General features: G+C 36.9%; 1 long non-coding RNA gene across 1 annotated transcript in view; it reads left to right on the top strand.

The window, feature by feature from the left end:
- LOC113261624 (uncharacterized) overlaps nucleotides 1-16,732 on the top strand; it is a 341,122-nt gene that overhangs the window by 305,646 nt on the left and 18,744 nt on the right. The window contains exon 17 of the long non-coding RNA XR_008957555.1: nucleotides 10,682-10,863. This is a non-coding gene — a long non-coding RNA (uncharacterized LOC113261624). The remainder of the gene's footprint in view (nucleotides 1-10,681; nucleotides 10,864-16,732) is intronic.

The following is a 16,732-nucleotide window of genomic DNA, read 5'->3' as shown; positions in this document are numbered from 1 at the left end:
TCCTTCTGTTCCTAGTTTGTTGAAAGCTTTTATCATGAAAGTGTATTGAATTTGCCAAATGCTTTTTCTGCCTTGATTGAGATGATCATGTGATTTTTATCCTTTATTCTGTTATATGTGGTAAATCATATTAACTGATTTTCATACACTGTGAACCATCATTACATCTCAGGGATAATCCACTTGGTCATGGTGCAAGATCTCTTCAATGTGCTATCGAATTCAGTTTCCTAGTATTATGTTGAGAATTTATGCATCTATACTTCCCATGGATATTGGCCTGTAGTTGTCTTTTCTTGTGGTGTGGTGTCTTTGCTGAGTTTTGATATTATGGTAGTTTTATTCTCAAAAAATGAATTTGGAAGCATTTTCTCTTTTTTACTTTTTTGGAGGAGTTTGAGTATTGGCATTAATTTTTCTTTAAGTGTTTGGAAGAATTTACCAGTTAGGCCATCTGGTCCTGAGCTTTTGTTTTGGGAGGTTTTTAATTATTGATTCACTCTATTTACTCGTAATTTGTTCGGATTTCCTTCTTCTAAATGATTCAGTCTTGGTAGATTATATGTTTCTGGGAATTTATTCATTTCCTTTAGGTTGTGCAATGTGTTGGCATAGACTGATTCATGGTGGTCTTTTGTGATCCTTTGTATTTCTGTGGTATCAGTTGAATGTCTCCTCTTTCATTTATAATTTTATTTAAGTTCTCTTTTTTTTCCTTCATAAATATAGCTAAAGGTTTGTCTACCTTCATTATCTTTTCAGAAAACCAACTCCTATTTTCATTAATCTTTTCTGTTTTTTTTTTTTTTGTCTCCATTTCATTTATTTGTACTCTGATCTTTCTTATTTCCTTTTACTAATTTTGGGTTTCATCTGTTCTTTTTCTAATTCCTTGAGGTGTACAGTTAGGTTGTTTATTTGAGCCTTGTCTTTTTCTTAATGTAGGCATTTATTGCTATGAACTTAACTTATAGTACTGCTTTTGCTACATCTCGTAAGTTGTGTTTGTATTTTAATTTGTCTGAAAATATTTTTGATTTCTCCTTTGATTTATTCTTTTGCCCATTGGTCATTCAGTAGCATGTTATTTAATCTCCACATGTTTGTGACTTTTCCAGTTTTCTTCTTATATTTGATTTCATACCATTATTGTAATACTAGGAGATGGGCATTTTTCCAACTGCCTTCTGAGCTAAGCCCTGAGTGGATAGCCATGGTGAGTGTTCGCACACTTATGAAAAACTGCTAATTTTTTGCTAGTCTTGGGGTTTCATGGACACAAGCTTCATTGGCTTTCAGAGCTAAGTGTTTTAGATGTCTTTGCCTTGAATGGGAGTCTTAGCAGTTGAAGTCAAATACTTTGCTTTTCATGGAGAAGGTGGGAGGTTGAGAGTTACCTCCTGATTGCATTATGTTGTGCCAGGAATTGAGTTTATGGTGAGACTGTGTCTCAGACTTTCTAACCTGTTTCCCTGTGGATATTTTCTCATTTGCCTGATGTATAGGAACATTTTGGCTATTCTGGATTTTTTCAGAAGAAATTGCTTGGTGTGTCTATGGGAGGAGAGGAGTTCACGAGTCTTCTGTGCAGCCATCTTGGTTGACATACACATGTATTTTAAATTGTTACATTCTTTTGGTAAATCGAGACCTTTATCATTTTGCAATGATCCTCTCCATTCTTAGTAGTGCTGTTTCTCTTAAAGTGTACTCTATCTGATATTATTAGGGCTATTCCAGTTTTATTTTGGTTAGTTTTTCTGAGATAGGTCATGCTGTACCATTTTCTCCCAATATTTACATGTTCTTATGTTTTTGATGAATTACGAACGGCATATACCTATTGGTCCTTAATATTTGGTTTTCCAATTTAGTGTATTTATATTTATTGTGATTATTGATATACTTGGACCTATTTCTATTAACTTTACCAATTTATTTATTTATTTTTCATCATAAATGTGTGCATTTAATAATAGATCTTCAAAATACATGAAGCAAAAACTGATATGTAATGGAATGGAAGCATGGAATAATAAGCAAAGCTAGAGATGTTAACACTCCTCTCAGAAACTGAAAAACTAAACAAACTGTCAGTAAGAACACAGTAGATGTTAGTAACTATCAACAAATTAATATATGTTGAACATTACATCCACCCACTGCAGAATGTACTTTTTAAAAAAATTATGTTCAGTTAGCCACTGTATAGTACATCATTAGTTTTTGATGTAGTGTCCAATGATTCATTAGTTGCGTATAACACCCAGTGCACATCACCACACATGCCCTCCTTAATATCCATCACCCTGTTACCCCTCCTCCCAACCTCCTCCCTTCTGAAACCCTCAGTTTTTTCCCGGGGTCCATATTCTCTCATGGTTCGTCTCCCTATCTGATTTCTCCCCCTTCAGATTTCCCTCCCTTCCCTTATGGTCCTTTGTGCTATTGCTTATGTTCCACATATGAGTGAAACCATATGATAATTGTCTTTCTCTGCTTGACTTATTTCACTTAGCATAATCCCCTCCAGTTCCATCCATGTCGATGCAAATGGTGGGTATTCATCCTTTCTGACGGCTGAGTAATAGTCCATTGTATACATGAACCACATCTTCTTTATCCATTCATCTGTTGAAGGGCACCTTGGCTCCTTCCACAGTTTGGCTATTGTGGATATTGCTGCTATGAACATTGGGGTGTAGGTGGCCCTTCTTTTCACTACATCTGTATCTTTGGGGTAAATACCTAGTAGTGAAATTGTTGGATCATAGGGTAGCTCTATTTTTAACATCTTGAGGAACCTCCATCCTGTTTTCCAGAGTGGCTGTACCAGCTTGCATTCCCACCAACAGTGTAAGAGGGTTCCCCTTTCTCCACATCCTCGCCAACATTTGTTGCTTCCTGTTTTGTTAATTTTTGCTATTCTAATTGGTGTAAGGTGGTATCTCATTGTGGTTTTGATTTATATTTCCCTGATGGCAAGTGATGTGGAGCATTTTTTCATATGTCTGTTTGCCATTTGTATGTCTTCTTTGGAGAAGTGTCTGTTCATGTCTTCTGACCATTTTTTGACCGGGTTATTTGTTTTTTGAGTGTTGAGTTTAAGAAGTTCTTTATAGATCTTGGATATCAGCCCTTTATCTGTAATGTCATTTGCAAATACCTTCTCCCATACTGTGCATTGCCTCTTAGTTTTGTTGACTGTTTCCTTTGCTGTGCAGAAACTTTATCTGGACAAAGTCCCAAAAGTTCATTTTTGCTTTTGTTTCCTTGCCTTTGGAGACATGTCTTCAAAGAAGTTACTGTGGCTGATGTTGAAGAGGTTATTGCTTATGTTCTCCTCTAGGATATTGATGGATTCCTGTCTCACACTGAGGTCTTTCATCCATTTTGAGTTTATCTTTGTGTACGGTGTAAGGGAATGGTCCAGTTTCAGTCTTCTATACGTAGCTGTTCAATTTTCCCAGCACCACTTACTGAAGAGACTGTCTTTTTTCCAGTGGATATTTTTTTCTGCTTTGTCAAAGATTAGTTAACCATAGAGTGAGGGTCCATTTCTGGAGTCTCTATTCTGTTCCATTGATCTATGTGTCTGTTTTTGTGCCAATACCATGCTGTCTTGGTGATCACAGCTTTGTAATATAGTTTGAAGTCAGGCATTGTGATGACCCCAGCTTTGGATTTCTTTTTCAACATTTCCTTGGTGACTTGGGGTCTTTTCTGGTTCCATACAAATTTTAGGATTGTTTGTTCCAGCACTTTGAAAAATGCCAATGGTATTTTAATAGGGATGGGATTGAAAGTGTAAATTGCTCTGGGCAGGATAGACATTTTAACAATGTTTATTCTTCTAATCCGTGAGAATAGAATGTTTTTCTTTTTGTAGTCTTCCTCAATTTCTTTCATAAGTTTTCTGTAGTTTCTAGAGTACAGATCCTTTACCTCTTTGGTTAGGTTTATTCCTAGGTATCTTATGGTTTTTGTTGCTATTGTGAATGGAATCGATTCCTTAATTTCTCTTTCTACAGTTACATTGTCAGTGTATAGAAAAGCAACTGATTTCTCTGCATTGATTTTGTATCCTGCCACATTGCTGAATTGCTGTATGAGTTCTAGTAATTTGGGGGCAGGGTCTTTTGGGTTTTGCACATAAAGTATCATGTCATCTATGAAGAGAGACAGTTTGACTTCTTCGTTGCCAATTTGGATGCCTTTTATTTCTTTTTGTTGTCTGATTGCTGAGGGTAGGACTTCTAGCACTATGTTGAACAATAGTGGTGAGAGTGGGTATCCCTATCGTGTCCTGACCTTAAGGGAAAAGCTCTCAGCTTTTCCCTATTGATAAGGAATTCACTGTGTGCTCTTCATAGATGGTTTTTGTGATATTGAGGAATGTTCCCTCTGTCTCTATACTCTGAGGAGTTTTAATCAAGAATGGATGTTGTATTTTGTCAACTGCTTTTTCTGCATCAATTGAGAGGATCATATGATTCTTGTCTTTTCTTTTATTAATGTGCTCTATCACATTGATTGATTTGCAAATGTTGAACCACCCTTGCATCCCAGGAGTAAATCCCACTTGATCGTGGTGAATAATCCTTTTAATGTACTGTTGGAACCTATTATCTAGGATCTTGTTGAGTATTTTGGCATCCATGTTCATCGGGGATATTGGTCTGTAATTCTCCTTTTTGATGGGGTCCTTGCCTGGTTTTGGGATCAGGGTAAAGCTGGCCTCATAGAAGGAGTTTGGAAGTTTTCCTTCCGTTTTGATGTTTTGAAACAACTTCAGTAGAATAGGTATTATTTTCTTCTTTAAGTGTTTGTTAGAATTCCCCTGGGAAGCCGTCAGACCCTGGAGTCTTGTTTTTTGGGAGGTTTTTTTTATTACTGCTTCAATGTCATTACTGGTTATTGGTTTATTCATATTATCTACTTCCTGTTTCAGTCTTGGTAGTTTGTAGGTTTCCAGGAAAGCATCCATTTCTTCCAAGTTGCTTAATTTGTTGGCATATAGTTGCTGGTAATAATTTCTAATAACTGTTTCTATTTCCTTGGTGTTAGTCGTGAATTCTCCCCTGGTCCTGGATCCTGTCTGAGTGCTGTTATCAGGCCCTTCCCATCTGCAGGTTATCTCAGGTCCCCCGACGCAGGTCGCTATTGTGTTCCGGTGTTCTGTCACTTTCCAGGGGCCGGCTTATGGTGGTTCCCTCCCCCTTCTGTTTACCTTCCTATATCTGCCTGCAGAACCACAACTCCCTCCTCCATACCTCGCAACCTCTGATTTTCTGCTTGTAGAGAGATCCAGATGTATATTCTTACATCTCAGGCTAATTTCATGGGTGTTCAGAATGGTTTGGTAGATATTGAGCTAAATTCAGGGGACTGATTGAACTGGAGTCCCCTCCTCCTCCGCCATCTTGTCCCCTCTCCAACTTTACCAACTTATTATTTGGTTCTTTCTTTCTTCTGTTTCTTCTTAATTCTTTCTTATTTTTATGATTTGAGTTGATGTTTATACTCTCTCCCCATCAGGCAGGAACTTACCACTTTGTCTAACAATGGATTTTTCTCCCCTAAACCCAGATCAGTGCCACTCCCCACCCCCAAGCCTTCTACATACTCATATGTAAATACTAGCTCAAAATAGCTCCTCATTATTTGGGGGATTTCACGGTTTTCTGCATTTTCATACTTCAGTTCTTTCAGGGTTGATCTTGGCCAACAGATCCAAACTAGTTTTACTAGATGTATATCTTCTCAGAACCAGAGCCCATTGCTATTTATTCTATAGTTATTTTCAACTGTAATCTGCATACTTTTGTATAGCTGGTTCCTTGAGACTACTTATGCCACAGTTATAGAGATTTAGATTTATTACTGGTATATTTTGTGTTTTGTTTTACATGAAGTACTTTGGATGAAGCGTACAAGTGCTCTAATTGTTTTCTTTTTTTGGTAGGGGGGGTTGTATGTTAAAGTTTAATGTAAATTTTTTTAAAGTTGAAGTTTAAAATTTGTTTTTTTTATACTTTTTAAAAATAACTGATGTTTATTTTAAATGTTGGAGGAATGTGCCAATTTGGTGACGGTAATTTCTATCCACTTTCACCCCATTTGGAGAAATATTCATGGGTACTCAAACCATTGGTATAGTTGAGACACACAGCCCTTCTCAGGTCAGTGTTGTCTGCAAGTTCTGTAACACATTTCGTAGATAACTGACATGGACTTTTTCAACATAATGACAGTATTTATTTGTTGTCCTCCATTACCTTGTTGAATTTTCCATTTTTCATTATCTGGTACTCGACCTTATGGATCCTGAAATACCGTCTAAGAGGCTTTTCTCAGAAGTGAACACATTTTGAAACCTTATCTCACAGCTGATATTTCAAACCAGATTTTCTATTATGTCTATTTGTTAAGCAAATATTGCTGCCATAGAGACTAGGTTACCCTAAAGGTGTTTGGATTACACAGTCTTAAAAATTCTTATCAAGACTATGGTGTGCATCAGACTTTGCCCTGGTAATGGAAGATTTAATGATAAATAGGTCCAACTGTTCCTGCCTTTTAAAATGAAATTAACTTAGGGAATAGAGTTAATACCATGTAAGATTCAGACAATTTATTAGTTTACCATGAAAATTTACTACTCAGAAATAAGAATTTTGAAGTCTATAAGATCCTCATATTCTCCCCATGTCAGCATAATCAGCAGGTAGCTGCTGTGCGTGGATTCACACAAAGGACTTTTCCTATATATTAACTCTAAGCTAATGGATATACAGTTGCGATTGTCCTATAATTTGCTGTCTTTTCCTTTATTTTTTTTTAACATGATGTGAGAATGATCATTGTCACCGTATACCCTGATGAATCTTCTCAAATCGAGAAGCTCTTTTCTTTAGATAGCAGACGAGGTGAAAACCCAGTTTTACTGGCTTTGGGACCATTCTGCCTCATTAGGTAAATTTGTGTCTCAGTTTGTTTGGATCTTTTTGTTAAGAGTTGGTCTTAAACAGTAATAGTAACTTTTAAGAGGCCATTCTCATTTCCGTTTTCCAGATTGTTTTAGGGAAGCTTCACCTTCCTATAGATCACAAGAACAGATGATAAATTTTAGTATTTTCTATATAATTTCAAAAGTGCTAGTAATGTTACACTTAATTCATAGTAAATCTCTTTCAACTAGAATTGTAATTTATTTTGAGTTGCTTTGTATTTATAATTTATTTTTGACTTTGAATTTTCGTTAAGCTAATGGAATGCTCTCTGTCATTAGTTCTGGGTGTGTCAGTCTCCTGACAAGGTATTTGCAAATGCGATGCTTTTATTATATATGGATTATAATTTACAGTTTATTCCATTCCATACATTAATTGCAGAAGCTAAATATGTGGGAAATCTGATGTTGCCAAGCTCTTATTTGTAGGCCAGATGTAGTCTAATTTGCTATATGCATATTCTGGCTGGTATTAAAAATATGGAAATATTAGAATATAGCCATAATATGATACTTCTGTCATATCGTGTATTTGTTTTAAATGAAGTATAGTTGACATACAATGTTACATTAGTTTCAGATGTGCAACATAGTGATTGGACAAGTCTATACATGGTGCTATGTTTTTAGTTAGATTAAGACTATATAGGAGTACCCTTGGTTTAGAGCAAAGGGTGTTCTGTTTAATTCTGCTGAAACTAGGGGCTGAACTGTTAGGGAAGACAGAGCATCAGATGTGGTGGTAGGGTCAGAGGCTGCCCTATGACTGGGTGAAAAGCCTTATTTATTACCTGAAATGAAATCCTAAAGAACACATGAAAACAGATACAGTGGAACCACAGTCTGTCGAGATTTGATGGCTAAGCTCATGAGGTTCCAAAGTAACCTGTGTATAAAAATTCCATTTTTTTCTTTGAAAAATGGACTTATTGTATGCATCTAACTTCAAGAGTGGCTCAAGAGGAAAATTGGTTTTTCTCTGTTTGAGTGAAATAGGAAAAAGCAAGTTATGGAATTCCGTATAATGGAAAATTTTATGAGAGGAATGAAATTGAGATTGGTGGCCCTCATTTGTATAGCTTCCAGAAAATTTATAACAAAGAGAAACAAAGTAGAATAAGAGAGAGCAGTTGAGGTTCACTCAAACAAGTCAGAGTGCTCAGGAAGCAAAATAGTCTGGATGGTGCTGGGAAGGTGGGTGGAGCGAACATGTCATCTTCTGCAAAGCGCGAACACAACCTTGATTTTTGGAGCCTGTGCCTCAGTTACCATCTCTGCTGATGCTTTGGGTGCACCATGTTGTTTAAATTCAGTTTAAGTGTAATCTCTTGGTGAAATCTGCAACTAGAACAGAGATTGATGCCTTGAAATGCAGAGATGGCTGGCGAGAAAATCTCTCAGGAATTCCAGAGCTGTTTCTCAATCTCCAGTCTGAGGGTGGAGTCCATTCTGAAGATCAAGAGAAATGGGGCTTGAAGTAGTGAACATCTTCCCTATTTGCCTTCATCTGCTTTATGTGGAAATAACCATATTGACACTGAAAGGATTATCTGGGGAAACATGATGTGTGTGTTTGTGTGTGTCTGTGTGTCTCTCTCTGTGTGTGTATTAGTGAAAATAAAATTGAGAAATAGTGAAGAAGCTTAAATGTTTATCTTTCAAGAAATACTTGCCTGTTTTCAGGAAGGATGTAACATATACCCTGTTAAAATGCTAGAGGTCGTGTGATTTGGGTTTACAAAAAAGATTTATGTGAAAACTTTGCACTGTGAAAAGAATCTAAGATCCTTAGATCAAAAAGCCCCTTCATCACTTTGAACATCAGTTTTCTTGCCTCAGCCTACTGTTTTCCTAGATTAAGTCTCCTGCAAGAGCGGACATGTCCTAAGTGAAGTGCGTGGCTTCTGTCTGTAAGCCCGTCTTTCATCAAATATGTCCTCTGTCAAGCTGAGAAGAAGCCCTCCCCTCCCCTTGCACACGCGCAGTTCTCTCCACGTCTTGCAGTTCAGAGACTTCAAGCTCAAGTGGCAGATGGGGAAGCGAGCCAAACCCTCCAAACCCCATTTACTGTGGGAAATCGGAGGACAGAACACCCACGAGAAACATCTGATCGTGAAGATGACCTCCACCTGTTTTAGATGTTTCCAGTTTCAGGAAGTGCTGAGATACAGCAAAGCCTCAGAAATTGGTGAAGGTCCTGGGAAAAGATAGAGGCATCCAAGCATATGTTGGTTCTGGAGATGGAATTACTTCTGTGATGAGAAACAAAAGAGCGTGAAAATGTATCACACTGAAAATAGGGAAGATACGTGGCTTAGCCAGAGAAGATGGTGGCCTTGATATTGTGGAGGACATGGACAAACTGAGAACCAGATCAGTTCCTCCTCACATCAGAAATCTCCCAACACTCCCTCCTGAACCACACACTGATGGAAACAGTCTTTGTGATTGCTTTAGGATGTGGCTGCCATGTCTCACATGGTTCCCTGTGAGGATGCAAATATCACGGGCTGGCAGGTACCGTGGGACAGGGATTAGGGAGATGCTGCTAGGGATACAGAGGTATATAATTCTAGGACATGGAACAGATGTGAAACTGTCCAGTTGCTTGGTTCTTTTACTCATACGTGTGATAGGCCTTTTGGACCGACTGTGAAATCTAATGAGCAGAGTTTCTTTCAGATACAAAATTTTAATTTTGATAATAAAGTATTTCTATTTATTTTTTAAGTTTTATTGTAGTTCTGCATTTTTAATAGCGAATGTAAGGTATAGTCTTTTACAAAAGCTGGCTGACATGTTTGTTGAATCTGCTTTTTTTTTACATTCATGTGAATTCTCAATGTTCTATAACCAGATAGAGTACCAATTTTCTGTCCAATTTTTATCTGTCTCCTATTGTAGAAAGTGAACCAAGGTGACGTGATCAATTATTTTTTTCTACAAATAATCATTTGGAACTCCTCATATGAAAAATAATGAACTTTCCTAAAAATAATATCTTTCTTTGAGGACAGGGCAGCATACGCTGAGGGGTGACAGGAAGGGATTTTCCATCCCTTGGCCAAAGAGTTTCCCACGCTGATAGATCATTACACCAGCATCCTGGGATTCTGCTCAGCCTTTCAAATACAAGTCCTCCATTTGCTCTTCTAGTGTGTTTATTGAGGATAGAGTGCATACGTGAAACACCATAGGCATCTGACCGATCAAACTGCTGGGTCCTGTGGACTTCTCTTATTCCCCACAGATCCCACTGCAAGCAGTTGTAGCCCCCCTTAAAGACATTCCCGTATGTTTTGGTACAAGGACTTGCAAGCCCTTTGAGTTGTGGTTTCCAATTTCATATGTTATCTGTCTTCCTGTTTTCAGAGATTCCTCAATATTTCTTAGTCATATCGACACTTCTTAATTTGGGGGGCTGTTAAAGATTTCATTTATCTATAATTTAATGTCATTTCTAGAGAATTTGATGAGAGAGTGAAAGGTGGGTGTACTCAGTTCATTACTTGACTTCTATCTTGCAGATAAGATGGATTGTTTCTCTAGATGAAAATTGTTTTTTGTTGAAATCGGTTTCTATTTCCAATAATGTCCAAGTTCTCTCATATTTACATTTGCTATTGTTGTCTAATTTTATTTGATGTATCTTTGATCCCTTCTCTGCAGTCTGATCAGAAGAATTATCCATGTCATTTTCACTCAACTAAGCAAGAGGAAGTCCAGTAAAGAAAGAGAACTGAAGGAGAGACCAGATGGCCATTTGTCTTCGGAGTCACTTGCATTCTGTTCATGTCTCCATTCGCTGAATTTCTTTGAGTACCCATGAAGATGAACTGGCACGTCATCAGGTAAGCAGCTACAGAAAAGTAGATGCCATTTCTATTTTGGGTCAGCAAAAATACACATTCTAGATCAGCCAGCCATCAACCTGGAGTCAAATAGTGTGGTGTTAAGATTTAGGAGTGTTCAAATCAAAAGAACCTTTTGCATTTTGAAACTAGATTATTGCATAATTCATTTTATTTAATAATTTAATTAGACACTCCTCTTCTTTTTTTTTTTTTTTTTTACCTTCTTACCAACTGACCCTGTTTGTCCAGTACTTAATGTTCTGTGTCCTGGTAAACCCCTCAGTGTATCTAGTGCTAACTGCCACTTTCAATTTACCCGAGACTTAGCTACTTTGCTTTTATTCTTGGATGAGTTCTATGAAAGTATGTGTTTCGTAATCCATTTCCATAATATTTATCAGGTAGTAATAGAGGAATAGAGTGAGAGAAGCACAAGGCTGAATTACCCATTGGTTTGGAAATTCAAATTCTCTCCCCCCCCCTTTTTTTTGCTATAAATCAGACTACAGGATGTGAAATAGATGAAAAATAAAATGTTTATTTCTGTATTTCTGAAAAAACAATGCAGACAGATTATAAGGTAGTAAAATTGCTGCAAGCTATCACTTTAGAATTTTTTTTTCTTAAAATTTGAAATCTGTTGTTTCCATTTCTTTGTTTTTCAGTCAGAAAATATTGCACCAGGCTGTGCGAATACTTTTCAGATATGTGCTTTTCTGTATGATCATCTTTTCACTGCTTTATTATCTTTTAATTGTGTGTTTGAAAACTTACAAAGAAATTCTGCTAAAGAGTTAATGTATGAAATGAGTTCATACTTAATGGCATTTGTAGAAAAAAAATGAATCCAGCCATGTTGGAATATTGGAAAAGAATACTGGTAATATTCTCATATTAACAAATACTTGTTGGGTGTGTCCTTCGGGCAAGACCCTGTTGTAGGAGTTAAAAACAAAGGCATAAGAAAATGTACCTGTGCTTAATGGGTTGACTTTCTACACAAAAGAGGTGAAACATAAACATATAAGAAATAAGATAACAGTAATGAAGTTGCTAATAATCTAAAACAGAAATAAATGTACTGAAAAGTAAGTAAAATGTATTGAAATGTATTGAAAACTCTAACTTGACTAAGTTGAGGACAGTTTCTACTTTATTTCAATTTCTAGGAAACCTCTTCTTTTTTTTTTAATGTTTTTTTTATTATATTATGTTAGTCACCATACAGTACATCCCTAGTTTCTGATGTAAAGTTCGATGATTCATTAGTTGCGTATAACACCCAGTGCACCATGCAATACGTGCCCTCCTTACTACCCATCACCAGCCTATCCCATTCCCCCACCCCCCTCCCCTCTGAAGCCCTCAGTTTGTTTCTCAGAGTCCATAGGTAACCTCTTCTGTATGAGTTCTCTAGCTGTCTAAAAGGATTTGCACATTACTGACATCTTTTTTTGGGGGGAGTGGTAGGGAAACGTGTTTCCCGAGTAGGCATATCATGAGAAGCTTTGTAGTACCCAGGTAGTCGGTAGACGATAAAAAAAGCTTTATAAATTTTTCAACTACATTGAAAGGGTGTTACACTTTTTGACTTGTCAGTCGCCAAATATTTTTGATCTTGGCGTCTCACTTTTTAACCCCCTTCAAACCATCCAGCCTTTCAAAAGTTTCTTTCCCATCCCTGTATAATAATTACTGTTTGTCTAATGTTTACTATAACCCACACGGTGTGTTACTAGCTTTATGTACTTACTCTCCTGGAATCCACATGCAAGATCATGCAGAAAGAATGGGTGCAGTTGAGAATTCAGCCACTGAAGTTTGCTCTACTGTTGACTCAGCGGTATAATGGGTCATCCTAACAATGAATCCGATCACATTTTAGTTGAGTATATTGCTGATATTCAACACACGCTTGGTGATTGACAAACCGATGACTGCTGTTGACACAGAAGGTCCGATGCAACTTTCACATCATCTCTGTTCCATATTTAAAACTTCACCTGTGTCCATTTCAACGCAAGAAAGGTAATAAATCTTACCGACAGGCTCTGAAAATCCAATTGGAGAGTAGGCCTGGGAGATAGGAAGTCTCAGGGTTTCAGGCTATGAGAAAATGATCCCAAATGATGCCTATCCTCATTTCCAGGAACCTCGTTCCCTCTGGAAATTTCTCTAACGCTCATTTCACAAAATATGTAGCCTCATAACTCATAATCTCTTGGTTCTTCTTTATTAACCATTCTGTCGTGACAATTCAGTTCATAGTTCTAACAATCAGCTAGTGATAACTTCTTGATTGAGAATCTGTGGGTTCAGTCGGAAGAGTAAAGCTGGCTGTACAATTGGCTTAGTAAATATTAGTTTTGAGTATACATAATGTGATTGTGTGTGTCATGGACTTTTCATTCATCTCTATTTCTGGTTGGAGCATCCTTTTTTCATTGTCTACTTAAAAGTGAGAAATCATTAGATTCTTGAAGTGGATTGGATTCACCATGTACATTTCTTTTTTTCTCAGATGTTCAGAGACACAGCAGTAGAGATGGCATGTTTATAATATCAAGCAAGTGCAGATCCTGGCTAAATATTATCAATGTAGAGTATTTCTTACTGAACATACAAGACAGCATGTGAAGTGTACTTATGTAATGGTGATGATTATTATGTTTTTTTCTGAATCCTACTGGGCAACCAGTTTTTCTAGAATAAATACAATCATCCCCCTCCCCTTTTTTGGTCAGCATATTGTATGATGTGATTTCAAGTTAACAAAGAAAATATACTGATTCAGTTTAATCCCATGGGAGTATGGTGTTCTGGATTTACTGACGATGCTTTCAGAAGTTAAAACTAATCTGAAAATAAAGATGGGGGTCATGATCTATTTTAGAGCTAAGAGGATCTCTTCATGAAGGCTGGCCAGTGACAGTTCAATTTCTGTCAAGTCTAACCACATGCTATCATGTAATATTAAATCCAAAACAATAAGCACAGTTCAGTGACACAGATAATGGAGAGAAAATGACAGGGTTCAGGAGCACTTTTGCTTATGTGTTGTGTTATCTGTGTAATTTCTAAATTTTTCCAGACATCATGATAGTGAAAGAGTCTGTGGCTTTGGTTTTAACTTAATCCTATTGAGTCAATCTAAGGCAGTTTGAAGACAAATGGAATCTTCCAATTCCTGGTGGGCATTTTCCACCACAGCCTTCACGTTTTCAGTACAGATTGAAGGATGTAGATGACTACTAGCTCCACAAGCTACAGAAGTAAAATCTCGAACACATGCCACAGACCTACACAGGGTCCTCCCTCTCCTCCTTGTCCTCAGAAATAGAGTTGTTTGAATTGACATGAGGTTTTGTTTTTATTTTGTTTTGTTTTGGAACATCTTAAGGTGTTGAGGAATTTAATGGAAACTGAGGCTAGCTGTGTCTTTCAATTTTAGTAAAATTAATTTTGTGAGGCTCTGGAGTTTGACAAATGTGAGGCTTACTTAGAAACAAGCAACCCCTGTTATACTTGAACTACTGTCATATCGCTGTATATACAGTAGTCATACTGTATTAAGATAGCTACTACCTGGAAGAGACCGTTCATTTGATCTGCATTTCTGTTCCCTTATCTGGAAACCAGGGATAATAATATCACTTAGTTTACAGGGTTGTCGAGAGGATTTGAAAGCTAAATTTAATCAAGTGCTCAGCAGAATGTAATTGGGTTGGTCTCATTTCTGTGGTCTCCACTGTCTATTTAGTAAAGCTCTTTCTATCACTTTCAGGCACTTAGGTGACTATTTTATTGAACTCCTACCGAAGAGTGCATTAAAAGAGATCTCAGAGCAGTTTAGATACATTATCTTATTTAGTCCTAGATCCTGTTACTGAGATCACAGGCAATATATACATCCTGGGTCATGAATTTATTTGGTTGGGGTAAAGTATCAAAGAAACAAGGTTAAAAATTTAATTTTTCTTGGGACTCATCACCCAGGAAGGCGCAATTAAAACTTGCCAGTCAATCATCTATGAGGTGCCAGTGATTTTATTTTTGTACATTATCTCAGGTGAGACTCAATATTATTATTTTTTTTTTTTCCTGCAAGCTCAAAAGGTGAAGAAACCTCTGTTAGGTCAAACAGATAATAAGCAGTGAAGCCTGAATTCAAACCTGGATCTTATTCATTTTCAAAGCCCGCATTCTGGGTGCAACCCCCCCCAGAGTATGACAGACGGAAATTAAAACTCTGGTACGTTGTCTTATAAACGCAAGTGATTTAGCACAAAGGCAACTATGTGGAAGGATCTGGCTGCATGTGTAGATAGTTGAATCTAAGGTAGAGCCTATTACAAATCCTAGACAAGAGAGTCTTTTTTTTTTTTAATAACTGGTATGTGCTTTAATTAAGTAGTTAATTAATTAATTAATTTAGAGAGAGAGAGAGCACGAGCAGGGGGAGAGGCAGAGGCAGAGGGAGAGAGAACCTCAAGCAGACTACACTCGGAGTGCAGGGCCTGATGTGCAGCTGGATCCCAGGACCCCGATAGAGATCGTGACCTGAGCTGAAATCAAGAGTCAGATACCCAACTGACTGAGCCACCCAGGTGCCCTCTAGACAAGAAAGTTCTATCAGTTCACTTGCCAATTCTCTTCCCTTCCCTGTCAGAGAAGAATCCATTGTTGTGTTTGCTGGTATTAGCCCATATTACAAGTCTCAGAAGAAATCTGAAATCACTCTAAATTGAATCGTTTAAATAAGCCATTTACATTTTGAAATTATTAAGTTTTGAAACAGATTTCATTCAAAGTGGGGGCGGCTTTTCCTATATTACGAATGTTCCCAATTCTTTAGTGAAATGGTATTCCTTTAAATTAGATCTAAAAGAAGAATGACCTTTATTGAAAATGATTAAAAAATCTCTTTCTCTCTCTCTATAATATTATATATATTATATTATATAAATCTCTCTATATATTTATATTATATATACAAAACTTATATATAATATAAAATATATATGATACATTTATATTATATATTACATATATAAATTTATATATATAATATAAAAAATATATATGATACGTAATACAAACAATTTTTTCCCTTTTGTTCCTCATTTGAAACTTAAAGTTCACGTGTACTATTTAGTGAGCTCCCAAATTTTGTAGATTGAATTGCCTTCTGTCTTTAGACTCTATGTCTCTCATTAGGGGTCCCAGACCCTAAGCAAGGGTTTCCACCCATCCTCACGTGGTTTAAAGAGGATTTGGCCCAGATTCAGAGCCTCGTTTCAGTAGTGGGCACCCCGCTTTCTTCTTCATTGCAGTTTTATTCTGGAATGCTTTCTAATTGCGTCTGATAAATGCATGCCACCTCTCTTAGCTTAGTGGATTCCCAGTGAAGTGTGTGAAATACTTGTTTTGAGCTTGATACTGCTCTCTTTTTTTTTTTTTCCAGTGGGGTCCACCATCTGACTTTCTTATTCTGCCTTATTTCTTATGTAAAAATCTCTCTGTTATAAGAGCCCTGCGTTGGTGATGGGATATGTGGGGGCGGGGTTAGTATGTGCACAACTGCTCAAAAGCCAAGTGATACAGCAGGAGGATGCCTGTTACCAGGCTAAGTTTGAAATCTTGAAAGAAATAAAAGATGAAAATTGTATTCAAATAAGATTCCCTAGTTTTGTCTTTGATATTAAACTGATGAGGTAAATTGCTTTCAGAAGTTAAAATAGAGATCTAAAGGTTATAATAATATCAATGCAAAAATAGCCCAGAGAAAGGAAGAGATGGAGAGTTCATTTAAATATGCGAATGATTTGTGGAGGTGTAATGGCCCTATTAATATTAATTATGCCAT

This window comes from Ursus arctos, unplaced genomic scaffold (genome assembly GCF_023065955.2).
Source record: "Ursus arctos isolate Adak ecotype North America unplaced genomic scaffold, UrsArc2.0 scaffold_5, whole genome shotgun sequence".
NCBI lineage: Eukaryota > Metazoa > Chordata > Mammalia > Carnivora > Ursidae > Ursus > Ursus arctos.
This window is presented reverse-complemented; position numbering and strand designations above follow the sequence as displayed.